Source organism: Lissotriton helveticus, chromosome 2_1, assembly GCF_964261635.1.
Source record: "Lissotriton helveticus chromosome 2_1, aLisHel1.1, whole genome shotgun sequence".
NCBI lineage: Eukaryota > Metazoa > Chordata > Amphibia > Caudata > Salamandridae > Lissotriton > Lissotriton helveticus.
The window spans coordinates 267,326,417-267,340,826 of record NC_136059.1 but is presented as its reverse complement, the minus strand read 5'-3'; the positions used below and the strand labels follow the sequence as shown (position 1 = coordinate 267,340,826).

General features: G+C 42.4%; 1 long non-coding RNA gene across 1 annotated transcript; it reads right to left on the bottom strand.

Annotated features, from left to right (window-relative positions):
• Positions 1 to 596: 596 nt before the first annotated feature.
• On the bottom strand, positions 597 to 10,816 carry LOC144819310 (uncharacterized). Its single transcript, XR_013607284.1, has 3 exons — positions 10,674 to 10,816; positions 2,418 to 2,688; positions 597 to 789 (listed from the first exon to the last, which is right to left on the bottom strand). It is a non-coding gene; the product is annotated as an uncharacterized LOC144819310 (long non-coding RNA).
• Between the last annotated feature and the right edge of the window lie 3,594 nt (positions 10,817 to 14,410).

The following is a 14,410-nucleotide window of genomic DNA, read 5'->3' as shown; positions in this document are numbered from 1 at the left end:
TCGTCGCCAGTGTCGTGTTGTGCTGGGGCCTACAATCGTGCAAGGACAGAGACCACACAGGTTTGCAATGATGGTCAGTCATTAGCCTGCCACGCCCAGGGCCCTGGGCTTTTTATTAGCTATCACACGTGCCCTACGTCTCACGTCGGGCGCAACCACAAAGCTTACGCTTGGAGGGGGAACAACAATTGGGACCATGCTATTTGTATGCTAAAGTGGGTGCGTCCACTTAGCACAACACTACAGGCAGGAAGGGTGGGAAGAGGAAACACTCAGCTGCACTCTCGATTACGCTCAGGTGAAGCGAAGCGTCATCGCGTGTTTCTAGCAGCCTTTTATACCTTGCTGCTTCCCTGCATCCACATGCTGCACACGTGGGGGTTAAAAGACGGTTTACACGTGCGGTTGAGCAACGTGTTCATTTATGGAACCATCTATCGGTAAACGCTGGCATTGTAGAGGAAAACCCAACAAGCATTGGTAAATGCAGCAATTCAATTAGGATTGTATTATGATGCATATAGCTATGATAACATGAAAACACCAACTGGATAGCTATGATAACATGAAAACACCAACTGGAGAGTGTGGTTTAAACAATACTTTTATGATTTGAAGAATATCATATCAAAAAGGCACCATGAGAAGACCTATATACACATTAACCCTTAACACCCATCACCCTCTGTGCCACTTGTTCCCTCTTATTCACTGGCAGCACAAGAACCATATTGGCAGCTTCTTCCCCAACATTTGTGGCACTGTCTCCTTTGCTGCCCTGGTCTGATGCTGAAAACAGATTTGAAAAGAAGTTAGTTGATATGTACATGGTACATAGGTGAAATAACAACTCTACCCACATTGGCTAACATCATAATTTGTACTTGGATGACAGCATTAATACATATAGAGTAAATAGCACATCTCACATAATGGTGTCAGGAACATTATTTGATTCAACAGCATGTTTCTCCTTCTCAACACCTTAACCACATCTATGTACCAGCTGATACTTTATCTCTCCCTCCTGATAGCCTTATAGTATACCACACTTACCTCATGTGATCCAAGGAAGAATAGACCATCTATTAAGAAATGGAATAACACTGCAGCCTTTACATACAGCATATAGTGAGCTTTCCCTAATCAAGAGCTTCTGGAACAGCAGTTGCCCTGCTTCAGTTAACGCATTTTGATACGTCACCATCAATATGTAGGAGTCATGGAATAGGCTATTTCACACAGATCACATTACTGTTGCACATCTGTCGATTAGCACATGAAGCAGTTCTAAGTGTCACATGTGTAACTCATATAGAAATTACGCTTTAAATTTAGGCATAGCAAGCCAAAAAATATATATCTACAAGTACTGGGTCATGACAGGACAGTTCAATTATCAAATTTACTTTAGGCAGATTGCAACACTTTTAACAGTTTGCCACGTAAACACAGCTTGCCACACTTCCAATGACAGTGATGGAATTTTACTTCAGGGACATGTGGCTCACTATACCACCAGGCCAGGTAGAATCATTGTGTTGCTACAATCTTAGTACAAAACATTTAAATTGATACCTTTTGGCAACACTATTTCTTATTGTGTACATCCTGCTGATGTCCACATCTCACAAGGACAAGTCAACCTATCTCTCCCTGGCCAATATCATCATTCAGATGTTGTCCAGCTTAGATGCCTTTGTGTACTTCACCTGAATATATCTGCCTTTCTCAGATGTCGGTGAAGCCACATTTCCAGATATCTGATTTACAGTGCTAAACCATAGTTTTATGTGCCTAAAACTATGAAAGCCCCTTGTAACAACCATGAATACCACTGGGTCTGTGACACTTTCACATCCATGCACTTACCCCTCCCCATTACCACCTAACACCTACTTTGTTAGGCACTCACATACATCTGTTGTCACCTACATATAGTCCAAAACAGAGAATCTTCTTAAAATCAGATTGGATGTTTTCTGTCACTCACATATGGTAAGCTCCAATCTGACATGTGACATCAGTACACATAAGTCTGAATATTGCCAGCTGTTCCATTGGACAAAAGATATCATGCTACCTGGATGTATTGCGTGTCAAGTTCAATACAGAGACCAGGACAAACAATGGCATTTGGGATGAGCTATGATGAGCGTCACAGAAATACGTAAAGGGTTTTATCTTGCACATTGTTTTGTCATGTACCCATTATATAATGGAATAGCAATAGTGGCAATACCTATTTTACTCGTATATGTTCCAGAGTCAAGGGACCTAACCATCACCATCATGCAAATGCTACATGTTATACATTACAAAGGTCTGGATTGTCTCAAAACATAAAAGTCATAATACTGCTAGCAATACGCGATCATGCAATGTATTGTACACAGTTCTTCAAGGCACATACTCACCCCCTTCTTGCTGCTGTGTTGCTCTCAACTGCCCATTGAGGTTGTGATAGGCCACCACCAAGATGCAACTCATTAGGGGGGTCAGGGTGTGGCACACGCTCCTCCTGCCTGGAGGTGCCAGTGCCAGCTGAACTTCAGCGATCCTCTAGGCCCAGCCCTTTCAGGTACTGCAACTGTTTTCGGCAGTGGTCACTGCACCGAGTGTGACACTAAGGGGACGCACGTTCCGGGCGATGGTCCTCCACAGGAAAACCTTCTGATGGACGTTAACCTGTGAGAATGGCATGGCATTGGGCACTTAGTGCACATGCAAGATGCACAGATGCAGGTACTTCGTCACACAGGTCATGAATAGCTAGCTTATCCAATGTCCAAGTTAGCAGACTAGAATTCTCATTACTGCACCTGTTGCCAAACATGCGGCAGTTACATATTTAATAACACATTTTCATTTCCTTGTGACACCACACCCTAACCTGACCTTGCCCTATGTGACTGTGCAACACCTCTCACTACATTGTGGATGGGAGAACAACACAGGTGGTAAAAAATCTCATAACTGCTAACCTCAGCACACCTATGTCTTCTGCGGAAGGAAGCAGTAGCATTTTGGCCCTGGACATACACCTAGCTAGTATGGTTATTTACCAATGTTTACACTGTGTCAATAAAACATTGTTCAACATGAACTACACATGGCCTGAATGTACATTACAATCCATACACCTCGTCACCTTCCTACATCTGACATGGCTATTGTTGAGCAATGTGATTTGTTATGTGAGGGCTTGTGACTTAACAGACGTAATGCTGATATTGCATTGTGTATGAAGTTGTTGTTGTGACTGTATACATCAACAACTTAACCACATATACTTTCACCATTAGAGTTTGATTTTGATTAGCTATGACTCCCCAAGCAAATGAACGAGAAAAGAAGGCATAATTTTGTCAAACTAATGTGTACATGCCTAACTATTACACCATACACAGTGTAGTGTAGTTCCTATATTGCCAATAGGCTCTGCGCATTGGAATAACATAAACGATAGTTAAGACGTAGGACTTAGGTCGACTAGGTCACTATTGAATATGTTAGACTTAATTATGAATGCCAGCTAGCTCAGAGGTCACTAGAAACTTTCTCGAGTAAACTGGAAGGTGTTAACTTTCCTGAATAGACAAGAAGGGATTAGTTTCTGACAACCGCATAAACATGACAACTTTGCTCCCTCCAGAATAAGGAGTATATCTCCAGAGTCGCGGAAACAATAGATAACTATTTGACTCAGTCAATCGTGCATACTTAGTTTCACCAGCAGTGCAGAGAAATAGAGAGACGGGCGTTTTCAATAAAAGAGGTTATTTATTGAACAGTCTTCTTTCTCATGCAAGAGAAGTGAGTTGCCACAATTGCAATACTTGTTATAAAGTAAAGTGCGTACAGTAAAATAAGTATTATAAAATAATACCGTAAAAGCATGGTTTCTAAGCCATACGGTGTTTAAAATAGATAAAATATATACATATATAAAACCATGACTAAACGTACTTAACTGGTGCTTCTAAGATACGCCTACCCCGGTGTACCTAACCTAAGCCTAGTACGTGGGAAGGAGTAAGTGAGCTGCAGTTTAAGTTAAGATAGGTTTTTACCAAGAATCTGAATCAAGAATTCTCTAAGGGTCTAATCAGCTCCGTACCTTGTTTATAGAATGAAGGAGGTCTTGTATCTCTCTCTCAGGACTCGATCTCCCAGCAACCCGCAAGGGTGACCAGGAAACACTGGAGCTGGATTTCTCGGCAGGAGAAAAGACAGCGTCTCTCTTAGTGCGTCAATGGTCGGGTCGACTTCCTCCGGCACTTGCCACAGCAGGGCGTCGGGCAAGTAGATAGCTGATCTGCTCCAAACCACCGTGTGTTTGCTAGGGCAGATGCTGGTATATTTATACCTGGAAGGTGCCGAGTTTGACGTAAGGTTGGACATAAGACGTCACTAAGAACTCGCAGTTCTTTCAGGACCCCGAGGAGTTCTAGGACAAATCAATACAGGAGCAGGGGGAATTCCTGGGCTGCTGGAGGCTTGGTTTGTTTAGGAACGCGTTGTGCTTTCTAGGAGTCTATGGGAGTAGCCTTGCCGTATTTGGACTGCATTGGCTATGACTTAATATGGATATGATTCTTATGCCTTTATAAGGATATGATTTGTTATAACCACATAATGGCATAAATCGGGAATATTTAAATAGGGTCCTAGATACGTTTACAACAAAAGTTTGTGGTTGATGATGAAATATTCACATGAGAACAGTGATATAAAGTCCAGACCAGTACTGACACAGATACAGCAGTGAACTTGTCCATCACAAATCCAAATACACTTTTAAACAATTGGCTACAGATTCAGATGTGTGTATCATTGAAACAATATGCCCTAAGTGCATGGTTAGCTGACATTTAAAATATGTATTCTGTCTGAATTGTTCTCACCTACTCCTATGGTGTGCCATATAGCTGCTTGGACGGGGAAAGACCGTGTCTACCAGCATCTTCGGCTCTTCTGATGTGAAGGCAGAGGCCCTGCTCCCTGTACAGCAAGGTATTGTAGCTCCCAAGGATGTGAGCAGGAGCAGAGAGATGGGGAGACCTCTAGAAGTGCAGTTTCTGAAGGCAAGTGATCTTTATTGCAAAACACAAAACTCATTTCTAGACCGCATAGATGGTCTTTCGTGAGCGGTCAAAGGGATAGGTCTGCGTTGGCTGTATTTGCTGAAGTCGTTCAATGGATTAAATTGCTGTTTGATACTCCTTCTACTGTGCTTTTCAAAATAGCCTGCGGTCTGCAAGTAATAATGTTACATTAGCAATGGAACTTTACCGCGTCGGTCTTCACTGTAGGCAGACACAATTAGCGATCCGCAGCTGTCACCACAACAAGTTACAGCCAATGGCTGTGTCCGCCTCGATTGTGAACCACCTACCATGACATTTGAAGTAAGGATCGATTGGTGGAAAAATAACTTGCAATTGTTGTTGTTTTGTACTACACCATGCCTGGATGCATTATATTGTGTGTTGAAGGATCATGCATATCAAACAGCCACACTCACATGAAAAAGTGCCCTTGAGAGAACCCTGAAACACTTGTTGGCAGGCTAAACCAACATTAAAGTACACAGTACAGTTTCTGATTTTCCACTTTCTCTCAGGCAGTATGCAGCCCATGTCCATTAACAGGTGTTGGAAGCCACTGTCACCCAGTGTGTGATCAGTATGATGTTCAGGTGGAAAGGATGTATATGTCTGATGTACAAAATCCTACCTTCCCAGAGGGCCAATACACTCAAATGTCCCAGCACCCTACTGAGGCATTGCAAATAAATTGGACATTGTAAGTGGTCTTTGTGTACTCTATATTTAAGTGCACATCTGCATATTAAAAAAGATGTTAATTGTCAATGGACTGTGTATGTCATAGTAGGGGCAATGACAACATGACAGTGTCCACCGTATAACATTTGTCTGCATGAAGTGCTGAGTGAACCTCAAGATGTGTGTGGTGTACATAATCCAATACATAACATGATCCTACTGTGTTTACAGCAAAACTTGTCTAGTTATTTTTAATACATAAGTCATGTGTATTTGGATTGTGAGATTATGTCCTGATTAATTCGCCTAAAAAATCTGTCACTAGTAATATGATATGACTCTAGTGTACTTTCAATCCTGTGTAAATATACCTTTTTGAGACATTATCAGAAATGACATGTATGCTGTGGTATGCTTGGAATCTTTTTGTTCTGTGAAATCTGGTTTGTACTGCCAAGGACTGTCATGTGTACTTACTTGGTATTTGGTGTCTGTCTAAGTACATGTGGCTGAGGGAATTGTGATCTAGCACCTACTGTGTTTACACTCCACACATAGGTATTGCAGGGGAGCAGTAAGACAGCCTCCTGTCTACAAGCCCTTTCCTGACCTACAAACCATGGATTTGAGAGAGATGTGGTCGCAAGATACCGTCTCAATAAGGCGACAATTTATGATTTGTGCCAGTAGTTGGCACCTTTATTGTGTCCACATCGCTAATATCCTACATCACTGACACCCTAAGTTAAGGTGATGGCAGTACTGCATTTCTTGGCCATGGTGTAATTCCAGCACACAGAGGCAACTTCTGGAGGATTGTCCCAGCGTATGTTTAGCAATGTACTTCGAGATGTACTGAAGGCATTGACCAGACACAAGGACAGCTACATCAAGATTCCCAAACCAGGGGATTAGACCAATATCAAAGCTGTTTTTTAACAGTTTGGGCGAATCCCACATGTCATTGGAACAATCGATGGGTCACATATTGCTTTGATTCCAACACAGGCCAATGAGCACGTTATAAGCGTCGGGGTCCAGTCTGAGGGTAATGCAGGTATACTGAGGGTGCGGAGCGTCGAGGGCGGTGTGCCAATTACGCTACCACCCCCTTCCTGTGACCCATGGTGTACCCCTGTTACACCACAATGGTGCAGAAAACCCTAATGCAGGAAGCCTCCTAAACCAGGAGTTTTTGGAAGACAGTTTTTCTTCCTAATTTTTCACTTTTTTCACTTTTTCTTTTTCACTTTCACGTCCCTAGGTAAGGGTGGGCCTTAGCGTGCCCATACCAACTGGGTTTAGTACACTTACAAGAGTCCTGATGAATGCCTGGTAATTTTACACTGTTTCAGAGGCAGAAACATGTTGACTGACAATTAAGGAAATAACCACACAATTAACTGTGGACTGTTTTCCCACACACTATTTTAATAATATGTCCTAAGTGATCACATAATAAATTATTTTTGATACATTACAGACATTTTTAATCACTACTAATTGTTTATTTCTCACCGCACGCCCTGTACTCACAAAATCCTGCTCCGCAGTAGATCTGGCGTTGAAGCACACTAAAGAGGCACTCGGCCTCTTTAGTGGGGCCCGATGATGAAGCATGTTATCACCAGGTGGTGAGTGAGGGCTTTCTTAAACGTCCTGAGTTAGGCCGTCCCCCCCTTTCCATTGCTCCTTTGTGTGATCTCATCGTTATCACAAGACACTCTTTTTTTGCTTATTGAACATAACCGGGGAATAAGAGTGTTACTTGATACTCCCTACCGCTCCTTTTGTTGATATATAATTTATGATTTGTGCCAGTAGTTGGCACCTTAATTGTGTCCACATCGCTAATATCCTACATCACTGACAACCTAAGTTAAGGTGATGGCAGTACTGCATTTCTTGGCCACTGTGTAATTCCAGCACACAGTGGCAACTTCTGGAGGATTGTCCCAGCGTATGTTTAGCAATGTACTTCGAGATGTACTGCAGGCATTGACCAGACACAAGGACAGCTACATCAAGTTTCCCAAACCAGGGGATTAGACCAATATCAAAGCTGTTTTTTAACGCTTTGGGCGAATCCCACATGTCATTGGAACAATCGATGGGTCACATATTGCTTTGATTCCAACACAGGCCAATAAGCATGTTATAAGCACAAGAAGCACGTCCACTCAATCAATGTACAGGTGGTGTGTTTACCAGATAAGTGTATTTCCCATGTCTGTGCCAGATTTCCTGGATCAGCCCATGACTTGCACATTCTATAGAACAGGGTCACACTCCGTTTGATGACTTACCTACTAAGAGCGAGCCTGACTTATTGGTCAGTAAGGTTTTTAATTATGTCTGTTGTGAGTGGTTTTGAGTGTCTATTTGGTTCTATTTGCTTGAAAATTGTACTCATGTCTATCTCCCATTTAGGAGATGCAGTATACCCCAACCAGCCATAGTTACTAATGCCATTTCGTAATCCAGTCACCCTAGGAAATGTCAGCTTCAAGGAGGAGGACAAGGCAGATAGTGAAGCGGACTTTTGGACTCCTGAAGGGCGGATTCCATTGTCTTGACACAACTGGAGGAGTCCTAAAATATTCTCCTGGAAATGTGTGCAAAATCACCGTTGCCTGCTGCATGCCCCACAACCTGGCAATTAGGAAAAACATCCCTCTCATTGAAGATGAAGAAGATCAGCAGGTACCACAGGCTGAGCATTCCTGGGCTTAGCAATGAAAACAGTAGTGAGGAGGAAGGAGTTGACTTGCGATATCTTATAAACAACTTCTTTTGATGACTGTAAGTAGGCACTGAGATGTATTTCCAATTCAACTGTGTTTCTTTCTGTGTAGCTGTATGGACTATGTGTATGTGCACATCAGAGTGTAGGATACGTGTGCTGATGTTTATGCAGGACAGGTTTGGATATGGTTATAGTTACATGCACACTATGTCATTCATTCCTTACTAATGTTAACAGTAACATTGTTCTTGCTGAATTTTCAGTTTGCTGTTACATGTGAGACATGATTTTCCTTGCTAATCTTATTTCATTTTGTTGTTTCAATTCACCATGTCATGAACTGCGGGTAGTGTCTGAGTTGTGCCATCACCAGGCATATGATGCTGTGACTGAGTACAACCTGAACATGGAATGATGCAGGGAATGTCTGGCACAGTAAACAGTAGGAATGGAAGTTGCTACAATGTCAATGGACATTCATCCCATTGTATGTACCTTGTTTTGTAATATGTGTACCACCACATGCTGAAAAACAATGGGGCATATTCTCAAGGACTTATCTCCAAGCTATCGTCACTTTAGCGCAGCAAAAGTGGCGAAAGAATTATCGCCCCATTCTCAAGCTGGTGCAACTGCCGATATCGCCTGTTTTCCAGCGATAGCTTCCGCAAAAAATATCGCCACGGATGAGAGTGATAACTAGCGCTAATGATATGCAGAGTAGGCATTCCCGTGCAAAAAAATACAAAAACACCACTTAGCGATATTCTCAATGACCAGCCAGATCTGCAATGAGATCCAAAAACAGGCGATAAGGCGCTTTAGCAGCAGGGATTTAACACCTGCCTTTTACTGGTGTTAAGCAGGAGGACTACCTGCAGTACGAAAGGGAGCCCAGCTCAGCCCAGCCCAGAGCCACATCTGAAGACCAACACATGTCATGGAGACACTAATCATAAAGCTCGGAGACCCAAGAGGTCCACAACACCCACTGCCACCACCCCATGCCCCCCCCCGAACCTCCCCCGACTACCAACGAGTCAGCGCAGAACAGGACAGCGGACGTTCCGAAAATGGCATGGCCCCTCAGCCACACAATAGCAGATAGTGGGCAGTGTCAAGCGTCAGCTCACGAGAGTCCTGTTGTTTCCTTCTTGATGGCGCTAGCTCCCAACTCCCTCGCGAATCAACCAGTAAACCAAGGATGTAACACTTGGTCCAACTGATGTACCCACAAGGGAAAGGGGAAATGGATTGAGAGAAACAAAGATAACAACACAGGATCTCTTCTCTCGGAGATATCTGACTTCTGTTTCTCAATTGAAGTGATCTGGGCTCCTCCTATTGACTCAGGCGCTTTTTCTAACTCTGTGTCTACGTGAAGAAACAATTACATGAAACAGTAGAATTCTATGGACTTCTTCATATGTATCATTTAAAACCTTAAAACTACATACCTATTTCTTGAGAGCCCATTCAAACACTTCTGCAATTTTTGTATGACTTGGGATCAATGCACTGTCTTAAAAACACAACAAGATATAGATTAACATATACATATTCACCGGGATTAATTATGCATTGGGCAAGAACCGGTTAGTTTTTTGTGTTAATTTACATGCAGTTCAACACTTGAAACTTGCCCTACCTTTCAATTGCGTAGAGTTTTCTTTTAAATGGATTCTCAAAAGAGAGAAGCAAAAAAAAACAACCCTGCCTACTCTCTTGGTTCTTAAACTCCAATGATGGACTCGAAAATTGAAAGTCCTAAACTAAAATATAATTACAGTCTAAATACTGCTGGATCAATTAAACTGGATCAATTAAACCTAAATCATATGTCAGGATTCACACAAATAAAATAAGTAATTTTCGCAATAATTATTCACTTCTAACCATGTCCGCTTTTATCCGCTTTTCAAACAGTCTTTGATAAAAGCACGATCGTCATTTGTCTTTAACAATGATTGTTTGTTTTCTGTTGTTGCAATCAAGGTTGTTGTCCGTTCCTCGTTGTTGCTAAGCAATAAATAACACTCTTACTTTTGTTTTACAGGATCCGAAATGTCGTCAGGACCGAGATGGACCGGAAGAAATCTCACCGGTATCGAGAGACTGAATCTGCGCTGGAAACTCACCGTGGCGGAGACAGGTAAGGGACCGGGAAGAAGAAGGGTCCGAAGTTCGGGATCCAGGCAGGAAGGCGGGAGGGACGCTGAAGGAGGGAGGAAGGCGGTAGACGCTTGAGAGGCTGGGCGGGTTCTTCAAACTGTAGGGCAGGAACGCTCGTGAAGACGCAGCATCAAGAAGCAAAGCGTCTTTGCGAGCGAGGGCGAGATATTTATAGTCTGTGGCTGGGCGTTGGCTAAGTACCTCACGTGCGGTTCTACATCGTTTGAACACGTGAAATCTTTGACAAAGGCAATACAACTGGAGAAGTAAATACGAGCATCACCACAAATATTCAAGCATTGCTAGCTACAAGAGTATTGCAACAAACCTCAAATCAGTCACTCCATAACAGTTATCTCATGACAGTTCTTCCCCCCAAAGGTCGTTTAACAGGTCGGAGTTTTTTGGGATGTAGGGAGTGAAAAGACCGAATTAGCCTAGAAGCGTGTACATTAACTGCTGGTTCCCAGGATCGTTCAGAAGGGTCATATCCCTTCCAATCTATCAGATAATATAAACGACCCTGTATCATTTTGCATCCAAAATTCTTTTAACTTCATACTCTACATGATCTCCTACTATTATGGGAGGTGGAGGATTATCAGTGCGAGTATTAGGAACATAAGGTTTAAGAAGTGACACATGAAAGACTGGATGGATTAAATACTCCTGAGGAAGACGCAATTTAATGGAAACTGGATTTACAATTTTGTCTATAGGGAAAGGTCCAATGAATCGAGGCTTTAGTTTTTTGGGACCTTCAATCTGTATATTTTTGGCAACCAAACTAAGGGCTCGATTAGGATCGCGGTTTTCCCGCATCCTCCGGGGAAAACCGCTGCGGAGGCACAAAAGACCCACCGCCAAATTAGGATGGCGTGGGTCTCAAAATCCGTCCGCAGCTCTAACATGGCTGGCGGTGTCTATCAGACACCGCCAGCCATATTAGGATGGCGGAAATCATATGCTTTTCCACGGCGGCTTTTCCGCCGTGGAAAAGCATACGGACATTGACTTCGGGGGCCCGTTGCGGGCCCCCTTGGTGAAGGGTGTTCGGGGGTGCACATGGGGGGTACCTATGGTACCCCCCTGCATTTGTATGCAGAAATCGGCAGGCACCGCACGGTGCCTGCCGCTTTCTGCATACAAATGCAATGTATGCATTTTTTACCATTGCGGCGGGTGCAGCTTGAAGCCGCACCCGCCGCAATGGTAAAAATAGAGGATGAGACCGCCAGGGTGGTGGTCACATCCTAATTGCACAGGAGGGAACTCCGCAGGCAATGAGGAGGTTCCCTCCTACTCTATGGTGGCGGACGGACTCAGGTCCGTCCGCCATCATAATCGGCCCCTAAGTCCCCAATTTTATACTGTGGAGCTGGTATTCTATGTTGATCAGTTGCTTCCTTCATTCTTTCTTTATGTTTGATTAAAGTCTTTTTAATATGTTCCTGAAAAGCTGACAACTTAGCCAATCTTTCTGTAACAGCAGGCATATCGCTTGATTGATCAGGAAATTCTATAGGTATAGGCCGAGGATGCTGTCCTGTAAGAAAGTAAAAAGGAGAACACCCTAAAGCTGAATGTATTGAATTATTATAAGCAAATTCTGCTAAGGGTAATGCCTCATCCCAATTTGAAGTCGAGGTGGTCAATAAACATCGCAGACTTTGTTCTAGGTCTTGATTCACCTTTTCAGTTTGGCCATCTGTTTGGGGATGGAAGGCTGATGATAAAGCTAACTCGATACCCAACTGAGCACTAAGTTGTTTCCAAAATTTAGAAAGAAATTGGGGGCCTCTGTCAGAAATAATTTTCTGTGGTAATCCGTGAAGTTTGACTATATTGGCTAAAAACAAATTACTGAATTCGGTTGCAGATGGGAGTTTGGGCAGAGGTATGAAATGTCCCATTTTAAATAACAAATCCACTACTACTAGAATAGCAGTGAAACCATTGGACTTGGGCAAATCCGTCACGAAGTCTAGACTGATTGTGTGCCAGGGAAATGGAAGGATTGTCATTGGTTGTAATAATCCCATTACAGGAGTATGTAAAGATTTTGGTGAGCACAAACTGGACAAGTTCTAACATATTGATGTACATCATCACTCATATTTTCCACCAAAAATGCCTTTGACATCATTCGAGTGTTTTTGTAATTCCTGGATGAGCTGCAGTACCTAAATCATGATTCCATTTTATTATTTGTTCTCTTAAATCTTTTTCTGGCACAAACAATTTGTTCTTGTGATAAAGGAACCCATTTTGTATGGTTGCGTGTTTGTGTGAAAGCCATTGTTGTTGATCTAAGGCATCAGTCTTTCTTTTTAAATGAGTCAGAAAATCTGTAACTGAAATTTCTGCACAGACCTTTTCAGCAGGAATAATGCTTTGTGGTTCTCTTGTTTTTTCAGTGTCTTTTTCACAAACCAAGCGTGAAAGTGTGTCTGATAATAATTGTTTTGTGCCTGGACGGTAAGTTATTAGGAAATCAAACTCACTAAAGAACTGCAACCATCGCATTTGTCTAGGAGTAAACGCTTTTACAGTAGAATAAAACTGTAAATTCTTATGGTCAGAAAAGATGGTAATAGTGTGTTTCGCTCCCAACAAATGATGTCTCCTTTCCTGGAAAACAGCCTTTATTGCTAGTAATTCACGCTCTGCAATGGTATAATTTTGTTCTGCCGGCAAAAGCTTCCTTGAGAAGAAGGCAACTGGATGAAAGTGCCCTGTATTAGTTTCCTTTTGCATCAAAACTCCACAAACGGCGGTTTGCAAAGCATCTGCTTCCACAAAAAATGGTCTATCTGGATCTGGATGTATCAAAATTGGTGCTGAAGTAAATGCTTTTTTCAAAGTTGCAAAAGCTGTTTCCGCTTCAGCAGACCAAAGGAACTTTTTCCCTTTTTGAAGTAAATGCGTGATCGGAGCAACGATCTCAGAATATTTTGAAATGAAGCGTCTATAAAAGTTCGCAAATCCAAGAATTCTCTGTGTCTCTTTAACTGAGCTGGGAGCGGGCCAGTTTAAAATCTCTTCAACCTTTTTTGGATCCATGATAATTCCTTCAGGGGATAACCAATAACCCAGAAATTCCACCTTGGAAGTGTTGAAAACGCATTTTTCTAGCTTGACGAACAAGGAATTATCTCTCAATCTTTAGAGGACAGATCAAACATGTTTCGCATGTTCCTCAGAATCCTTGGAATAAATCAAGATGTCATCAATATAAACGATGACGCAGATATCTAACAAATCATGTAATACTTCATTTATGAAGTATTGAAAAGCCGCTGGGGCGTTACAAAGTCCGAATGGCATTACTGTATACTCAAATAAGTCGAATTTGGTGCGAAATGCTGTTTTCCATTCGTCTCCTTCTTTTATTCGAATCAAGTGATAAGCCCCACGTAAATCTAGTTTGGTGTAAATACTTGAGCCTTTCACTTGGTTCAGAAGTACAGGGATCAACGGTAAAGGATACTGGTTCTTAATAGTTGCTTTATTTACTGCGCGGTAGTCAATGCAAGCCCTTAAATCACCTGTCTTCTTCGCCACAAAAAAAAGAGGAGAAGAGACTGGCGATGTGGAATGACGAATGAAACCAATCTCTAATAATTCGTCCAAGTAAGTTCTTCAATACTGATTTTCAGGTTCAGTTAGAGCATAAATTCGACTACAAGGTAGTACCGCTCCT